Source organism: Pinus tabuliformis, chromosome 2_2 (assembly GCF_031772625.1).
Source record: "Pinus tabuliformis cultivar Carrire ecotype Pingquan chromosome 2_2, CPIR1, whole genome shotgun sequence".
Lineage (NCBI taxonomy): Eukaryota > Viridiplantae > Streptophyta > Pinopsida > Pinales > Pinaceae > Pinus > Pinus tabuliformis.
In genome coordinates this window covers 695354326-695374947 of record NC_142300.1, presented here as the reverse complement: position 1 = coordinate 695374947, position 20622 = coordinate 695354326, and the positions used below count along the sequence as shown (strand labels likewise).

Sequence of the window (20622 nt, the reverse complement as noted above, 5' to 3'; positions counted from 1 at the left end):
TAATTAGGTATTGAATTACTTTTTCTGTCACCTGAAAACTTTCATTGCATACCAAAGAAAAAAATAAGCACGACAAAATTAATAATAATTATGAAATTTTGTTTTTAATGGAAAAGTTTTTTTGTTAAAAGTTTTAATATATTTATTGGACTAATAATTACCATTGTTGGGTGACTAGGTATGTAACTAATACCATCACATTAACAAAGTACAATTATATTAATGGTCGAAATAAGTTAATGGTTATCATTTTCTACTTTCTACACAATTCTCAAAAGTATTAAAAGGCGAAAAATAATATCTGTTGGATTTCAACCTTTTAATTATGCTAGTTTTTATTTTTCCCATCATTAATAAAACGTGTTAGCATATTAGCACAGATTTCAAATATTATCTGTTTTAGGTTATTATATTAATAAAACATATTGACATATTTTCAGAATCGCTTTTACATATATAATTTCAAATGTTATCTATCTAAATATTTAGACCCAAGTTTTATGGTGTGCTCTTTTACATATATAATTCAAATATTATCTATCTTAATATATAGAACCAGGTCTTATGGTTCACAATTACGTGATAGAATTATAAAAAAACAAAGTATTAAGAAAAACAAAAAACAAAACCATGTAGATATAAACATATAAGTTCATAACGTGAGAAGAACGTAAATTTATAATGAGAGAAAGTATCGTTATATGAATTGCAGAAATCGAAGAAATGGTTCCTGAGCAGCTCTGAGGCCTACAATTCTGCTGGTGTCATTTCACTAATAATACCCTAGCCTACAGCATACACAACTTTTGAAGTAGAGGATTATTCATACAGGTTACGACGAAACGATGAATTATTTGATTTCCATCGAATCAATAATACATAATAATATCATCGAAGAAATGACTCTGAAATTTGAACACCGTTTTCAATGTGACGGTATCAATTCAAGACAATCCATTGTATGCCTGGATTTGGAGTGACGTTTCGCCTTCCCCTGCCTCCCCTTCTTCCTCCATGGCCTAATCCCATCTTTGGCCATCGCTCTTCTTTCTTCAGTTTCTTTATGCTCTTTACACTCTGTTACAGATGTTGATTTAACCCGATCGTTGAGTGCAGAAATAACTGCATTCAAGGCTTTCAGAGGGTCGTCCAAATGATTTATCAGGATCTCAGAGATTTCTGCAGGAGTCATCTCGGCTCCAGTCTCCCTCATGCTCTCCTTCACAGCAGAAAAAAGTGGATGGTCTTCCATCTGCAAATAGTTGAATGCAAGAGATTTGAATGCAGGAAAATTGCAGAAAGAGAGGAGTATGTGCATGTCCATCCTGCCCGATCTTAAAAGTGCAGGGTCAAGCCTATCCTTATGGTTTGTTGTGAAGATGATAATTCGTTCCTCCCCACAGCACGACCATAGCCCATCCGTGAAGTTAAGAAGTCCTGAAAGAGTTACTCGGCTCCCGCTTTGCTGTTCATCATGAGGATTTGGAGGGTGCGAAAGCCTGTCCCTTAGGTCAAGCGAGCAGTCGATATCCTCAATAACAATGATGGATCCGCTGCTGATTCGCAGTAGCAGCATACGAAGCTCGGAGTTGTCGAAAACCTTTGTGAGCTCCAGCTCGTACACATCGTACTTCATATAGTTAGATATGGCGGCCACGAGACTAGATTTCCCTGTTCCAGGGGGTCCGTACAGAAGGTACCCTCGCTTCCAAGCACGGCCCACTCTGTTGTGAAACTCCTTTCCTTTCTTGAAGCAGTCGAGATCATTTATAATTTTCTCCTTCGTCATCGGATCGAGGGCCAGAGAACTGAAAGTGGATGGATGCTTGAACGGAACACCGGTCCATCCATCCCCATATCGGCCGTCTCCATTATTGGTATAGATGGTTATGCTCCTCCTCTGTCTCTTGATTTCAGCTGCAGCTTTCGCAATATGATCAAAATAGGCCGACAGCAAGCGCTCGTTTGACCTCGCTGTTTCCAGGGAAAACCACCGCCTATCGACCCGATTGTCGGTACCAACAATTTGAACGTGGTGAGACCACGACATTGTGGCTCCTTCGAAGCATTCCTGTATGACCTCATCGTGAGCCGGACCAAAGTTCACACTGCGCGATCCCTTTCGGCGAAATACAGTTAGTCTCCGGGCTCCCTTAATGGCGTCGAGGCTGGCTAAATAGAGCTCCACTTCCTCGTACACCTCGTTTGAATTGGCTCCATAATTCCCATTGAACTCTGGAATCTCAAGTTCGTAATCGGTATTGAAACGTTCCTGAAAGAGGAACAACCATCTATTCAGCAACTGGAGCAACTGCGGAGGAAGGAAGTTTTGGAGGACAGTGAAGAGACCAATCAATGACCAAATTTGGGCAATCACTTTCTCCATCTTCAAACGATGATTTCCTTCGCATGTGATGTAATCTTTGGGGTGAGAACCTTTTATATCGATCCGCAGGCTACTGTAACCTGTTCGACAGAATCAGTGAATAATTCGGTCAACAAGTTTCACGCGGTTTAAGGCAGTGGCTTCCTTGGTGAACACGTATCCTGGCCTGCTTCCCGAGCACGTATTCTTGGTGAACACGTATCCTCGCCTGCTTCCCGAGCACGTATTCTTGGTGAACACGTACCAAATTCGGCCTAATCAGGTTGAAAAATTCGAATATTCGGTAATTCGATTCGCACTTGTCTATAATGCGATTTTTTGGAATTTTTTCGGGTGGGTTTTTCCGGTAAAAATTCGGCAGTAATTTATTGGAATCGCAAGTTTGATAGCTAGTTTCTGCACAATCAAAGCGTTCTAGAGGCTAATCCAAATATGCAGTTAAAAAGCCATTTTAACTGCAACAAATCAAGATTTAACCTCAATTTCTTCCGCCGGATTCCGTCACCTGAATCTTCAAAAAGTCGCATTATAGACAACTCCATTCGATTCGATTCGGTTCGGTGAAAAATAAGATTAAATTGGATTCGATCACGGTAGAATGTAATTAGTTTCTATTCCCCACAAAATTGACGTGGATGGAGTCAGAATTATGGATGAGAGAGAGTCCCGTAATATTCCCTTCCCTTGCTCGACTAGGAAATGCGGACTCGACATGCTCACAATCAGTGGAGAGAACAGATCGCAAAAACATGGTATTTGCAGCCTTTAATAGGAGGAACATAATTTACAACATAAATAACTCCTCTACAATGTGCTTTCTAACAGGATTCACTAAAAGAACTAATCTACAGGTAGATATTTAGGTTTTAAGTTATTAATCAATATTCACGTTATTTTTTATTTTTAAGAGATAAAAAAAATTGATTTGAGATTGGCAATTTTTTTAGAAAATTATAATTTTTTTTTTTAAGAAAATGATATTTTTCCGTGTATTTTTTTTCGAAAAACAGATTTATATAATATTATATATAAGTATAATATTTTTAATTGTTTCAATTTATAAGTAATTAAAGGAAAATAATTAAATCCTAAAAAATATAGAATTTGTATTTTTTTTTTTTTAAATTTAAAAATATAACGAATTTATAAGTTTTATATTTCCAAATTTTTCCGTATTGAATTTTAATCAATCGAATTTTTCCGTATTAAATCGAATTGTATTAGTCTTCAAATTCGAATTTAATAACTATGATTTGAAGTCAAGGTTGTCCACACATTGAGAAGCACAATTTCCAAATTCGATCCACATTAACACTAATATGGTCAACACCATAGTTACCAAGTTCGAATTTGAATACGAATACGAATTCGATTTGATACGAAAAAAATTCGATTCTCAAAAATTTAATACTGAAAAAATTCGCCAATATACATCTTACACTATTAGCTAAAATACATCTTACACTATTATAATAATATTTTTTCTTAAATTGTGAATAATCTAAATTAACAATTTAATTATATGATAGAAGTTGCAAATAAAATTGGACATTGAAAAATACATCTTACACTATTATAATAATATTTTTTCTTAAATTTTGAATAATCTAAATTAACAATTTAATTATATGATAGAAGTTGCAAATAAAATTAGACATTGAAATTAGTGGAAAAGATTCTTCTTCAATGGAAGTGAATGAGATATTGAAATTAATAGAAACAACTTTTCTTCAATGGAAGTGAATAAGATACAATGGGGAGAACAAACTCTTTAACATTTAAAAAAAAAAACACACCCTTAAAATTGTAAGTTGGTCAATGAAAAGATAGTAATTAATGTTGTAGTTTTTAATGATAAATAATTAGGCAATTTCTTAATTACTAAAATAAAATATAAATAAAAATCATCAAATTAGAATTCTTGTTTTTTTGGTAATCGTTCAAATGGAAGTGAAAGAGATATTGGAATTAGTAGAAACAATTCCTCTTGGTCAATCAAAAGGTAGTAACTAATGCTGTAATTTTTAATGATAAATATTTAGACAATTTTCTAATTACTAACAAAATAAAATATAGATAAAAAATCATTAAATTAGAACTATCAAAAATCATCAAATTAGAACTATCTTGCTATTTTCTTAATTGTACCAAAAGATAGTAACTAATGCTTTAATTTTTAATGATGAATATTTACACAATTTCCTAATTACTAACTGAATAAAATATAAATAAAAAATCATTAAATTAGAATTATCCAGAATCATCAAATTAGAACTATCTTGTTGTTTTCCTAATTATTTAAAAGATTTGGAAACCATAATATATTTTCTGCAAATTTCTTAAAAGAAAAAAACTAAATTACAACCAATTTTATTATGAGACAATTGTTCCAAGATGTTGAGCTCCTTAATGCTTTGTGCTAACCTTTATGTGATTATGGCTATGACCATTGGCTTAAGCACTTCTCAAATCTTGGAGTTTTGAGGTCATTACAATACTAAATAGCAAAAAAAAACATAGAGATCGAAATCTTGAGATCACACTTCTGAGATGAGGTCTACTACCATGTAACTCGCTAGAGGTATTGAGTTATGTATTACTCGTTTCATAGTTATTAGTCTCAACCAATTATGGTTGTAGTAGATAGTAGGAGGATAAATTTTGAAGGCAATTAAGCTTGGAAAATAATGTTTTTTTTTTTTTGCATAATTCCAAAACTATATAAGAATAATAATATTAATATGAATTACTAAAATATCAAAAAAAATTTCCTCTCTTTAGAATTTGCTAAGGAAAAACAAGAGGAAAATATAGTAAAGATAACATATTCATCTCCCTCATGTGAAAATCTAGAAAAACCAACTTGAGAAACACAAACACAGCAAATTTTCATACAAAATTATATTATTATTAAGGATCTCAAAAGGTCCATAGTAATGAGGTGCTAACTTAACACATGACCCAATCCTCAAGGAACTCCTCTTGGGCTTGATGCACAAGTACACATGTTCACCAACCTGAAACTCCTTAAATGCCCTATGTTGATCTGCATAACTTTTCTGTCTATCCCGTGTCATCAAAAGGACCTCCATAATAATGAGGTGCTAACTTAACACATGACCCAGTCCTCAAGGAGCTCCTCTTGGGCTTTATGCAAAGTACACATGTTCACCGACCTAAAACTCCTTAAATGCCCTATGTTGAGCTGCATAACTTTTCTATCTATCCCGTGTCACCTTTAAATTATTCTTGATAACCTACATTTCATGTTCCATATTTGCCAACATGTCTGGTCTGATCAATACCATGTTCACTCGATCACTCCAGCTGATGGAATTATTACAACTCTGGCCATAAAGTGCCTCAAACAGACTCATCCTCGGTGACTCTTGATACCCATTGTTGTATGCAAACTCAACTAGTGGAATATACTCCTCCCTCCTCCTCTCCTGGTGCATAACATACATCCTCAACATGTCCTCCAGAATCATTTTGACACTATCTGTCTATCCATGTGTCTATGGATGATAAGTTGTACTAAAATCCAACTTTGTACCCAAACCTGCAAATAACTTTCAAAAATATCGAAGTGAACTTGGCATCTCTATCAGATACAATCTTCTTAGGAATACCGTGCAATCTCACTATCTGCCCGATGAAGACTTCTGCTACCTCACTAGCTCAATTGGTAGAATTCATTGAAATGAATTGAGCTACCTTAGTCAACCTTTCAACCACAATTATGCTGGAATCATGTTGTCTAGATGTCCTCAGCAAACCTGTAATTAAATAAATCGAAATGACATCCCATTTCCATTCTAAAATCAGAATTGGTTGCAATAAACCACCTAGATTCGTGCATTCTGCTTTTACTTGTTGACAATCCAAACATCTTGTGATGAACATGGTTACCTATTTCTTCATATTCACAGTTGTTATAGTATTATGATATCCTAGATGACCTGAATATGGCTTGACATGAAATTACCTCAAGGTAATATTTTTGAGCTCGTTGTTATCAGACACATCAATAATCCAAATCTTGTTCACATGTACCCTATTGGTATAATATGTTCCTAATCTCCCTATACCTATTAAACTATTGTCCTTCCAATAAGGTCTGATGTTAAAAATCTATCTGATATGAGCTCATAGTTGCTATGTGATTTACCTACACTATTCTTCTAAGAGAGTCTGCAACCCTATTCTCCTTACTCTTAATGTACTTGATCTCAACGTCAAACTCATTGAGTGTGGACAACCACCTAGCTTGCATAGAATTTACATTAGGTTGGTCAAATAAGTATCTCAACCCACTGTGATCACTCATCAACAAAAACCTCCTGCCAAGAAGATAGTTCCTCCATATCTTCAAAGCATGAATTATCGTTGCCAACTCAAGGTCATGCGTCACATAGTTCTTCTCGTGCTCATTCAATTTACTTGACTCATATCATACCACATGCCTACCCTGCATCAAGATTCCACCAAGTCCTCTCTTGTAATCATATGTACATACCACAAACTCTTTAACTGGATCTTCAATATTTAGAAATGGAGCGTTGGTAAGAAACCGCTTCAACTTCTCAAAACTTGTTGCACATTCCTCTTTCCACTCAAATTTCTTTCCTTTCCTCTGCAAGGATGTTATAGGATAGGTAATCCCTAAGAAGTTCCTAATGAACCTCCTATAATAGCCTGCTAGTCCCGTGAATGATCTAACCTTGTCCACATTCCTAGGAGTTGCCCATTTCATGATAGCGATGGTCTTTTCTGGATCCACTGCTTTATTTTCCATGGAAACAATATGTCCCAAGTAATGTACCTTTGTCTGAAAGAAATTACATTTACTAAGCTTGGCATACAACTAATGTTCTCTAAAAAATCTTAATACTACTACTAAGTGTTCGGCATGATCTTCCTCATTCTTAGAATATATAAATATATCACCAATTAATACAATAAAAAAATATTCTAGATAAGGACGCAACGCAGTATTCATCAAACAAATCGTAACGCCCTCCTCCCACATCTACCCAAGCAATCGGCCAGCTAGGGTAAACATGTGCTGAGAGGCCACTATGATATGATTCGACCTCCTAAGTCACGTTAACGAAGTGGAACCAATGGAAACACACCATACAAGCATTCAACATCAACAATAGGACCCTTACGAACCAAATCAAACATTTTTCCAACCAGCCCCTGGGTTCCACTTAGATTTTGGACCACTTTACCTCTAGACGCTCTAATTATATGGGCATGCTAGCGCCCAGGGACCTCTAGACACTCTCACAGGCCTACAAGCCAGCATTCAACGAAATTTTTGCATAGTGTTATGCCAACATCCCCGATATTTGAGCCACTTTTTCATGCCCAGAGCCCAGGTCACTGCCCAGAATTGAATGACATCTTCAGAACAATAAAATAACAAGGGAATAATAGTATAAATGCAATCGCTTGAATAAGACTTTCACTGGTCCCCTACTAGCCATGACAGGCATTTTGTCAAACATATCACGAATAAATAATCTACAGGTGTAAATAAAAAATATGAGCATAGGGGTCTCATACTTAGCATAGGGGTCTCATACTTAGGGGTCTCATACTTAGTTGATGCCTCAACACAATCAACCACCATTTCATCCATTAGGTCATAGATACATTGTTCGTCCATTTACAAGTAAAAACATGATGAGAGTCATAAATAGCTATTGTCATAAAACATATATATAACCAACATAATAGCAACATAAATACCAATGACATCATAGCCATATGATCCTTATATAAACCAGTATAATACTCATAGAAATACAAGGAGAAATAACCTCATATTGATGATGCAAAATCCAAACCCGAGATGGGACTTTTACATTCCACGTGACCATAGAATGGCTTAGCCAAATCACTCTTCAGCCATTGACCCTTGTGCCATATTCCAAGCATGAGTGTGGGATCTCATAGAACAGATCAATCCAAAACCATCCAGGGCTTCCATAGGCCATCCACCTCAACCCATCAATAATGATTCCACCTCATGGTCGGACATTAAAAACTATCATCATATTTGTCTCTATCCAAGCTTTTCTGGGCTTCCAGAGAATTTATTCCAACCAAGGCTTCTAGGACTAGTAAATTAAGCCACAATTACTACCAGGATTCCAGAGAATTTTCCAACCAAGGCTACTAGGACAAGTAACTCAACCCACCAAGGGCTTCTAAAGTGTTTGCCACAACCAAGGCTTCCAGGACTAGTAACTCAACTCAAGCTGTTACAGGGCTTCCAAAGCATTTATCCAACCAGGGCTTCCAGGAACTAATAACTCAACCCAAGCTAAGAAAACATGGCAACCAACCAAAACAAAAAATGTAAATAAACCCACAATCTCCATGGCTATTCAGGAAATGGCAAGGCTAGGAAATCCACTGTCAATCCAGGAAATCCTCTATGCTAGTGATAGGTTATGACCTAAAATACACATGCATATGTCATGCATGCGAATAGTAGTGAGAAAAACATACATTCAAGTTGGTATGTGAAAGAAAATTCCCCTATAGCTAATAATCACAATGTCCTCTTGCAATTTCCTTTTCTTACTTTTCCTTCTTGCTGCAAAATCCAAGTATGCCACACCCTCCAAGAGTGCTCCAAGAAAACTCTAAGTATCCAAGAGTATGAGATAGAGAGAGAGAATAATGAGAGAGCTCCAACAATGAACTAACAAAATGTTACCAACTAATCCTCAGAAGCATTTTTATGAATGAGGCCTCTATTTTCTTCATTTTCCTCCTCACATGCAACTTGTGACCTTTCACCTCCCTTTTCTACTAATTTCCATTATTTTCATAAATAAATGTGCCAAAGATGCTATTTTTCCTTTCCAAAGCCTTAGCCATTTCCTTTGCCACTTTCCTTATCCATTAATTAATCGCAAGTGATCCCCATCACTAGGATTTTTCCCAACATTGAACTTGGAATAAGTGTCCCATCAACCATGGTTATTATTTTTCCTTTGCTAACTTTTTTAAATGGAATTTTCAGTAGGTCTATTACAGAACCCTCCCCCTTGGGGGAACACCGTCCTTGGTGTTCAACAACACATATCACCACAAAACTCCTATAAGAAAAATATATTTTTGATGGGGCTTTATAACTTAGCTCGATGCAATATTTACAATGATCATCCCACTGAGAAGAAAACCAACATGAAAACATAATAACATAACATCATAATGACATGACACCCATATCGTTTATTGGTGCTTTATAACATATCTCATGGTGGTCTTTACATCCATATACATATATACATATACCAAACATCACTAAAACATATACCAAAACATATATCAAGACATATACCAAACACCACACAAAAATTGCTTTTCCTCAACCGGTAAACAAGGAAGCATACATAACCTGCATCTGACCTGCCATCTCCCATTTAGCTTCATCGAGTCCAAAGCACTTCCATTGCACCTTAACCTGCTCAACTGCTTGGTTCCAGAGCATGAGCACCATTTTCTGCAATATACACTGAGGCTTCGACTGGAATCATCCATTTGGTTCCACCTGCAATATAGACCAGTCAATCACATGATCAACATCTTTAACATACGTCTTAAGGAATGACATGTGGAAAACATAATGTACTTTCACTATCAGAGGCAATGCAAGTCGATAGGCTACTAGCACAATCCTCTCAATAATAATGAAGGGTCCAAAAAACTATGATGCCAGCTTGGCACATGATCCAATCCATAAGGAGCTCTTCTTTGCTTTGATGCACAAGTGCAATTGTTCCCCAACCTCAAACTCCTTGAACAACATGTTTCGATCTACATATCTCTTTCTCCTATCCTGTGTTTCCCTTAGATTCTTCTTGATCTCTTGCATTTCCTGTTCCATGTCTACCAACATGTCTGGTCTAACCAACACCCTATTAACTAGACCACTCTAACTGATAGGATATTGAAACTCCAACCATACAATTCCTAAAATGGACTCATCCTCGAAGATTCTTGATACCAATAATTATAAGCGAACTCTGCCAGTGGAAGGTACTCTTCCCAGTTTCGTTGTTGATGCATTACATACATCTCAACATGTCCTCAAATATCCTGTTGACCCTCTTTGTTTGTCCATCTATCTATGGATGATAACATGAACTAAAGGCCAACTCTATGCCCAAACCTGCAAATAACTCTTTTGAAAACTTGGAAGTCAACTTTTCATACCCGTCTGACATAATATTCTTTGGAACACCATGCAACTAACCACATCTCTGATGAATACCTGTGCTACATTGTTGGCTAAGAATGTAGACTTCACTGGAATGAAGTGTGCAACCTTTGTCAACATGTCACCAATAACCATGATGGAATCATGTTTAATCACTGTCCTCGACAAACCTGTGATGAAGTCCATGGAAATGACTTCCCATTTCCACTATGGAATCAGAATCGGCTATAGCAGTCCACCTGGATGTTTACACTCTACCTTCACATGCTAACAATTGAAACACCTAGCCACAAACTCTGCTACATCCCTCTTAAGGTTTAGCCAATAATAAAATATCTTCACTGCGGTTAGTGTCTTCTGATAACCCGTGTGACCAGGGTATTGTTTCACATGAAACTCTCTCAAGATCACCTTCTTAATCTCACTACTATCCGACACATATATCTTGTCTCTCAATCTAACCAATCTGTCTGTTGTAAGGCAATAATCCACATCATGTGCACCTACACCTGTACCTATACTTGTACCTATATTGTCACCTGACCTATACCTATACTACAATGTATAAATATACCTATCTCTGCTGCAGCCTATGTATAATTTCCATATATCTAACATCCTATTGACCTTCCTGCAAGATCCTATCCTGTAAGTCTGTGCCATAGGAGCTCATAGTTGCAAACTTATAGACTTGTATCCGCCTGCTAAGAGAATCTACCACCTCGTTCTCTTTACCTTTGGTATGTTTGATCTCGAAATCGAACTCATTTATCATGGCCAACCACTGAGGCTCCCTACCCTTCAGATTTGGTTGGTCAAATAGATACTGCAAACCACTGTGATCTCTCATCAATGTAAATGTCTCGCCCAGAAGACACATTCAATGCATGTATGATCGTTGCCAACTCAAGATCATGTGTGGGCTAGTTTTTCTCATGCTCATTCAATTTTCATGACTTATAGCATACCACCTATCCATCTTGCATAAGGACTCTACCAGCTCCTTTCTTGGAAGCATCTGTGGACACAACAAACTCTTTGTCTAGATCTGCATCTTTAACACTAGTGCATGTGTCATCAACTACTTAAGTTGCTCAAAATTGGCCTCACACTGCTCTATCCGTTCAAAATTCTGACATTTCTTCTGCAATGATGTGATAGGATAAGAAATTTGTGAGATTTTCCTGATGAGCCTCCTCTAATAGCCTACTAACCCCATGAAATATCTCACCTCATCTACAGTCTTAGGAGCTACCCACTCAATGATGACCCTTATCTTTTCTATATCTACTGTGATGCCCTCCTTGGAGACAACATTCCCCAAGTAATGCACCTCTTTCTCAAAGAAACTACACTTGTTGAGCTTATCATACAACTGATTCTCTCACAAAAACCTCAAAACTGCTGCTAAATGCTCAACATGCTTTTCTTCATTTTTGGAAGATACCAATATGTCATCAATGAATACAATAACAAAATTATCCAAATACGGACGCAACACACTATTCATCAGGTAGATAAATGTAGTTGGAGCATTAGTTAAATCAAATGGAACTACAAAAAAATCATAATGCCCATACCTGGCCCGAAAAGTTGTCTTGTAAATGTCCTCCTCTTTGATGCATACTTGATGATATCTAGAAATCATATCAATATTTGAGAAAATTGCTTCTCCTTTCAACTAATCGAACAATTCGTCAATCATTGGTAACATATACATGTTCTTGATGGTCACTTTGTTCAACTTCCTGTAGTCAATGCATAATCTGAGAGTACCATATTTATTCTTCACAAACAATATTGGTGTGCTCCATGGTGATACACTTGGCCTAATGTATCCCTTGTCCAAAATTTCCTTCAACTGTGGCTTCAACTCAACCAACTGACGTGTGATAATCCCGTAAGGTGATTTTGATCCTCGAGCTGCCCTTGGAACTAACTCAGTAGAAAATTCTACCTCCCTGTGAGATGGAAACTTTGAAATTTCCTCAGGAAATACATCCTGAAATTGTTGTAGAACTGGGTACCTGCTCAAAACATCTGCATCCTCAACTTCCTTACCTTTGTCACTAGATATATTCACTTTAAATAACACACACCCTTTTGTGTGACTACACTTTTCCTTCATAGATGTCACCATCCTGACTGATGTGGCTTTCATCTTTCCTTGTAAGACTCTTGGTTCCCCATTGTCATCCACACACTCAATGGCTTTGTCATAACAGTCTACCTTGGTTCTCTGAAGATACAACCAATCCATGCCCAACAACATACTATATGATCCCAATGGTAATACATTCAAATGTGTTGCGGTAGGCATACCATTCAAATAAAATCCACAAGCTCTTACCCGATGATGAACTCGCTTCTTTGTACCTATAGCCAATTGCACTAACTAAGATTTTGCATGCACTTCCTTACTCAAACCACACTTACCTGCCAAGTTAGGACTAACATAGCTATAAAATGATCCAGGGTCAATTAAAATAGAAATAACTTGATAAAAAATATTACCTTCCATCTCAATGATAGATGCTTGATGATATGCATGTTTGTTATCCAATGCTTCATAGATATGAGTAATAATCTGACTAACATCCCTAAAATTATGTACATCTTGTGCACTATATATCTAAGGCCTACCACCCTGATTTTGTGGACAATCTCTCCTATGATTATCTTTAGGACAAATCCAACACTCTAAAGGGTTCCATCCTGCCTCCTTGTTATGTTCTTCAAATCGATGTCCTTGTCCTCTATCTGATGCATTGAATCTTAGATGGAACTACATTCTCTTTATTACGTGTACCCCAAGGTCTTCCTCACTTTCTTTCCCATTTTCCTTTGTTATTTTCATTACCATTCTAGTCTAGCTTAGTCTCAGATCTGCACTTTGATTTTTCATAGAAATTCCTTAACTTTCGAATGGTCTCCTCCAATGTTCTAGGCTCATCAAACTAAATCATGTCTTTGAAAGCAATCGATAATCAACTAATGAACCTCTAAATCTTTGCCTTCTCCTCCATGAGGTAAGGCACATACCTTAGTAGCTCTAAGAACCTACTAGTGTACTCCTCACATGTCATGGTTCCCATCTTTAGCTCATAGAATTCTTTTTCATTGTCATCAAAGTATCTCTCTGATAGACACTTCTTCTTGAATAACTGCGCAAACTCACTCAGGGTGAAGTCTTCCTCATGAATACATCAGACATTCTTCACTTCTCCCCACCAAATATCTACTTTAGCTTTAAGATTGAATGTAGCTACTCTGGCTTTCATTTTCTTTGAATATTCATGCAACCTGAAGAACTTCCTCATGCCAAGAAACCATGCCTCTGCATCCTCTCATTTCCTCATATCTCCGTTAAAAGTAGGTGGCTTTTCTTTCTTAAATTCATTTGGAAAATATCCCCTATCGCTCTTGTGTAATGATGATAATGATGATGATCATAGTGCCTATCTAAATAAGAACTAGAATAATACATGTGTCGATCCCTTCTCCTATCTGGAGTTTCTAACAATCTGTCATCTCTAACCGTGTCATCTCAATATGACATGTGGCCACCATGCAATCTACTACAATATACCCCATTAGTTTTGTCCTCTTGCTCATAGTTGATTTTATGTGGTCCCTTTCACTACAAATCTAACAAACTCTGAAGTATCACTGCATTTACCTTTGCTTGTTTCTCTTGTGCCTGCATGATTCTGTCATTATCTGCCTTACAACTCCTTATTCCTTCCTTTAAGCTTGTCAATGTATTTTCCAACTCGGAAGAGTTACCAACACCATACTGCTCATTTGATTCATAGGGAGAGTCTTTTTAGTCTACCATCTTGCTAGCCATTTGATATTTGTTCCTGCAAGGTATATCATGTCAGCTAAACAAAATCACAATAAATCAGCATACCTTAATATAGCTTAGGGAGGATACCTTATTTGTGATATCAACAAATCATCATGATACATGTACAACATAATCATGAAAACATATAGAAACATAACACATAATCATATAACCATGCAACCATTATTCTAGCTAAGGTCCACTGATCAATGCATGACCTTATCAACAACTCATACCATGACCTCAAGCATGACAACAACCACTAGATCATTGTACACTTGACCACATGCAAACATTAGCATACATAATAAATGTGTAACCAACCATATACATGCATAAACACATGTAATCAAGCCTAAACAAACAATACTTGTAACCAAACCTATAAGAATGATACATGTAACCAAGCATACAAGAATGTAACCAAACATACAACAACGTAACCAAGCACACAAAAATGATACATGTAAGTGACATATAACAACATGTAACCATTCATACACTCACAGCGATGCATCCCATAATGAAAACATCAACTTCCACATGGCGACATCACTACAACCATGATCAACATTATGAAAATGCAACAAGCACATGGAATGTAAGTGTAAGAGACACACATGAAATCGACATGCATGCATGACCAACACACAACCCATCCAGTCCGAGGGGTGAGCCATGCTCTGATACCAATCTATAACCACCCTCCTCCCACATCTACCCAAGAAATCAGCCAGCCGGGGTAAACATGCAATGAGAGGCCACTATGATATGATTCAACCTCCTAAGTCACGTTAAGGGAGTCGAACTGATGGAAACACACCATACAGATATTCATCATCAGCAATAGGACCATCAGGAACGAATCCAACATTTCTCCCAACCAGCCCTTGGGTCATATTGAGCTTTTGGACAACTTGACCTCTGGACACTCTCATGGTATGGGCATGCCAACTTCCAGGAACCTCTGGACGCTCTCATAGGCCTGCAAGATAGCATATAGGGAAATTTTTGTACAGTGTTATGCCAACATCCCTGGGACATGAGCCACTTTTTCAGGCCCAAAGCCCAGGTCACTGCCCATAATTGAATGACATCTTCAGAACATTAAACTAACAAGGAAATGACAGTATAAATGCAATCACTTGAATAAGACCTTGATTGAACCCTTACTAGCCATGACAGGAATTTCATCAAACATATCACGAATATGTAATATACAAGTTTAAATGATATATTTGAGCATAGGGGTCTCATACTTAGTTGAAAATCACTAAAAAGCATTGATGTCTCACCACATCAACTGCCATTTTATCCATTAGGTCATAGATACATTGTTTATTTGTTTACAAGTAAAAACATGATGAGAGCCATACATAGCTTGATCCAGGTGGATATTGGTGGCCACATGCCAAGTCCACTTGGACCCCCACCATTGTTCCTTTCATCCTTTCAGTTTCCTTAATTGTTGCATAGTTTACTATTTTTAGCAGTTTTTCGGGTCCTAAACTTCCCTAGCCGTTTCGAGGCCCTAAACGATGTTATTTGGGAAAAATGGGAGCAACATGGGTCCATGGACCAATGTTTCTCTTCCCGAAGTTGTAGTTCTCAGATAGATCCTTATAACAAGATATTGTGTGCGTAAAATGGAGATCGTATGCCAAAGTTATGACCCCGGGAAGTTGATGTAGCAATTTACCCAAATGGGGCCCACAATTTGGCGTTTCATCTTCTAGGGTTATATTTTTGGATGTTTAGGGTTTTCCATTGCTTTTCAACAATAAATAGGCCTTAGAGCCTCATTGTAACAGAGTTCAGAGGCACATAGCCACCACATATCTTCTCAGAGATAAGCTACCATCGCCCTAGCTAGTTTTTTTCCAATTTTGTTTGTAAGCATATTTCAGTATTTTACAGTAATGAATGAACTATTATTTATGCTGCATCTCTATATGTATGGTTATATTTGTAATTTGTTGCATTCTTGTTTAAATCCGAATCATAGCTACTGTCATAAAACATATACATAAACAACATAATAGCAACAGAAATACCAATGAAATCATAGCCATATGATCCACATATAAACCAGTATAATACTCATAGAAATACAAGTAGAAATAATATCATATTGATGATGCAAAATCCAAACCTGAGATGGGACTTCCACGTTCCATCCGACCATAGAATGGATGAGCCAAATCTCTCTTCATGCATTCACCCCCATGCCATATTCCAATCATGAATGTGGGATCTCATAGAACACATCAATCCAAAACCATCGAGGGCTTCCAGAGGCCATGTACCTCCATTCATCAACAATGATTCCATCTCAGAATGAGACATCAGAAAAACATCAGCAAATTGGTCTTTATCCAAGCCTTCCAAAGCTTCGAGAGTGCTTGTTCCAACCAAGTCTTCCGGGTCTAGTAACTCAACCCACAACTTTAGTCGAGCTTCCATAGCATTTTTCCAACCAAGGCTTCAAGGACTAGTAACTCAACCCAAGTTTTTATAGGGATTCTAGAGCGTTTGTCCAACCAGGGCTTCCAAGAACTAATAACTCAACCCAAGCTAAGGAAACATGATAACCAACAAAATCAAAACAAGGAAATAAACCAACAATCTCCATGGCTATCTAGGAAATGGTAAGGCTAGGAAATCCACTATCAATCTAGGTAATCCTCTATGCCAGTGATAGATCATGACAAAAAATCCACATGCATATGCCATGCATACCAAGACTAGAGAGGAAAACATGCATGAATCTCGGTACTTGTAAGCAAATCCCAATGTATCTACTGATCTCGATGTCCTCTTGCACTTTCCTACTCTTCCTTTGCCTTCTTGCTCCAAAATCCAAGTATGCCGCACCCCAAGAGTGCTTTAAGAAAAATCGAAGTAACCAATAGTATGAGAGAGAGAGAGAATAATGAGATAGTTCCAACACTGAACTGACAAAAGGTTACTAACTGATCCTCATAATCCTTTTTATGAATGAGGCCTCTATTTTCTTCATTTTCCTCCTCACATGCAACCTGCGACCTTTCACCTCCCTTTCCTCCTAATTTCCATTATTTTCATAAATAAATGTGCAGAAATTCCATTTTTCCTTTCCAAAGCCTTAGTCATTTCCTTTTCCAGTTTCCTTAGCCATTAATTAATCACAAGTGATCCCCATCACTAGGATTTTTCCCAACATTCATCATGGAATAAGTGGCCCATCAACTGTGGCTATTATTTGTCCTTTATTAACTTTTTTACATGGAATTTTCTCCACAACTATTACACAAATGAAAGTGGATGGAGCATTAGTTAGGCCAAAAGGAACTACAACAAACTCATAATTCCCATACCTGGTCTAGAAATCAGTTTTGTAGATGTCCTCTTCTTTGATGTTTACCTGATAGTATCCTAATATCAAATCAATTTTTGAGAACATTGTTTCTCCCTTCAACTAATCAAAAAAGTCTTCAATCCTTGGTAATAGATACCTATTCTTTATCATCACCTTATCCAACTTCTTATAATCAATGCACAACCTAAGAGCACTATTCTTCTTCTTCATAAAAAACATTGGTCCACCCTCACGTGATACACTTGGCCTAATCTATCCCTTTTCAAGAATTTCCTTCAACTATAACTTAAATTCCACTAAATCTACAGTGCTCATCATTTAAGGTGCCTTCTATGCTTGTGCTACTCCTGGTGCCAACTAAATAGAGGATTCCACTTCCCTATGAGGTGGCAACTATAATATATCTGCTAGAAACACATCCTAAAACTTATGCAAAGCCAGATACCTCTTTAAGACTTCTGCATCCTCAACATCCTTACCTTTATTGATGGAAACATTCACTGCTCACAATACAGGCCCTTTCCTAAAACTACACTTTCCTGCATAGTTGTAACCATTCTCACTAATGTAGGCTTCTTCTTACCATGAATGATTCTCTTCTCTCCATCATCATCCAAACATTCAATAGCATTTTCATAACAATCCTCTTTAGTCTTGTGAAGGTACATCCAATCCATACCCATAAGCATATTATAGGAAAGCAATGGAAGCACATTTAGATGCGTTGATGTAGGCATACCATTCAACTTAAATGCAAAATCTCTTACCCAATGATTAACTCTTTTCTTAGTACTTGTAGCCAACTGTAGCAACCAAGACTTTGCCTGCACTTCTTTGCTCAAACTACACATGTCCACCAAGCCATGATTAACATAACTATAATTAGATCCAAGGTTAATCAAAATCGAAACAACTTGATCACAGAGCTTACATTCCATCTCAATAATAGATGCCTAGTGAGCCACCTTCTTGTTATCAAATGCTGCATAGATCCAATGAATGATATTTCCAACATTCCCAACTATCTGCGCCTCCTAGGAATTGTATATTTGAGGCCTACCATCGTGATACGATGGAAAATACTTCTTGAGATAATCCTTGCCACATATCCAACATTGCAACTGTCTCCTACCATCACCTCTATTCTGCTTCTCTCCAGGTTGAGGTCCATGTCCCTTCTCTATTGCGTTAAACTTCTTGTAAGGAGAAACATTCTCTTTCTCACCTACATCCTGAGGTCTTGCTCGCTTCGGTGGCCATTTCCTGTCTTGTCATTGCATTTCCAACCTTTATTATATTCAGTCTTACAATTTGATTGCTTATAATAGTGCTTCAGCTTTCCAATGACTTGTTCCAGTGACTGAATCTCATCATACTCAATTCAATCCTTAAATTTTAATTGAAGTCCACTAATAAATATCTAAACTTTTGTCTTATCATCCTTAAGGTAAGGAACATACCTCAAGAGCTCTAGGAACTTAGTCATGAATTTCTCATTTGTCATCGATCTCATCTTTAGATCATAGAAGTCCTTGGCCTTACTGTCATAGTACCTTTCTAACAAGTACTTGTTCCTAAAGATTCTCTTGAATGCATGCCAACTCAACTCATCTATCCTGATGTCTTTGAAATTCTTCACATCTTCCCACCAGATGGCTACTTTCCCTTTTGGACTGAAAATATCTATCCTAGCCTTCATGTTCTCCATATAGTCATGAAGCTAAAAGAATTTCTTCATCCCAAGGAACCATGCCTCTACATCTTCTGGGTCCTTCAGATCTCCATCAAATATAGGTGGCTTGGCTTTCTTGAACTTATCCAGAAAATATAGCGATGATGACCAAGGTACCTGTCTAGACCAAAACCAGAGTAGAACCCACATCCACTACCACTCTTATTAGGTGTATCCAAGAACCTGCCATCTTTGAATGTGTCATGTCCTTGTCCCACCTATTCCAACCATGAGAATTGCTACCATATGCCCCAATAGTATATCCTCTTATCCATAACTGATCCGTGGCTGTCCCTTTCACTGCAAGTCTGACAAACTATAAAGGATGACTACATTGGTTGAATGATATTATCATTATCTGCTTTACAACTTCTCATTTCTTCCTTTAAACTTATCAAAGTGTCTACTATGTACGGAGAGTACTCATCTCTTGGTTTCTCATTGTATTTGTAAGGTGAGTCTCGTGAATTGTAATCAACCATTTTTCTAGCCATCTCTTATCTTCTTCTTTCTACAAACATACCATGTCATATAAACCAAATACAAACATAATCAACATACCTGAATGAAGTTCAAGGGAGGGTATCTTGTTTGCAAAATCAGTCCAGATTAGCATGATACATGTATATATGTAACCATATCAATATAAAAAAATTATGCATGATAATACTAACTTCATACAAGGACCTCATACATGACAACCATAACCATGAAAATGCATGCATAAAAACCATATATACATTGACATGCATGCATGACAAACACTTTTTTCACATCTAGTCCAAGTATTCGAACTATGCTTTGATACCAATATGTAATTTCCTCCTCCCTTATTTATCCTATTTCATTAGTTTGTCAGGGTAAATACGAGAGGAAGATCTACTATGACCTGACCCAACCTCCTAGATCCACTTAAGGAAGTGGGGATGACTAATGATGAAAAACTGAAAACTCAACACCTCCTACAAGAACCATAGGTCACTCAGGTGGTGAACAACCATCCCATGTGGAAAAACCCTCAACTGGTCCTATATTTCTTGGCCCTGAGCCC

General features: G+C 37.1%; 1 pseudogene; it reads right to left on the bottom strand.

The window, feature by feature from the left end:
• Positions 1–792: 792 nt before the first annotated feature.
• LOC149194578 (AAA-ATPase At4g30250 pseudogene) lies at positions 793–2398 on the bottom strand (annotated as a pseudogene).
• Between the last annotated feature and the right edge of the window lie 18224 nt (positions 2399–20622).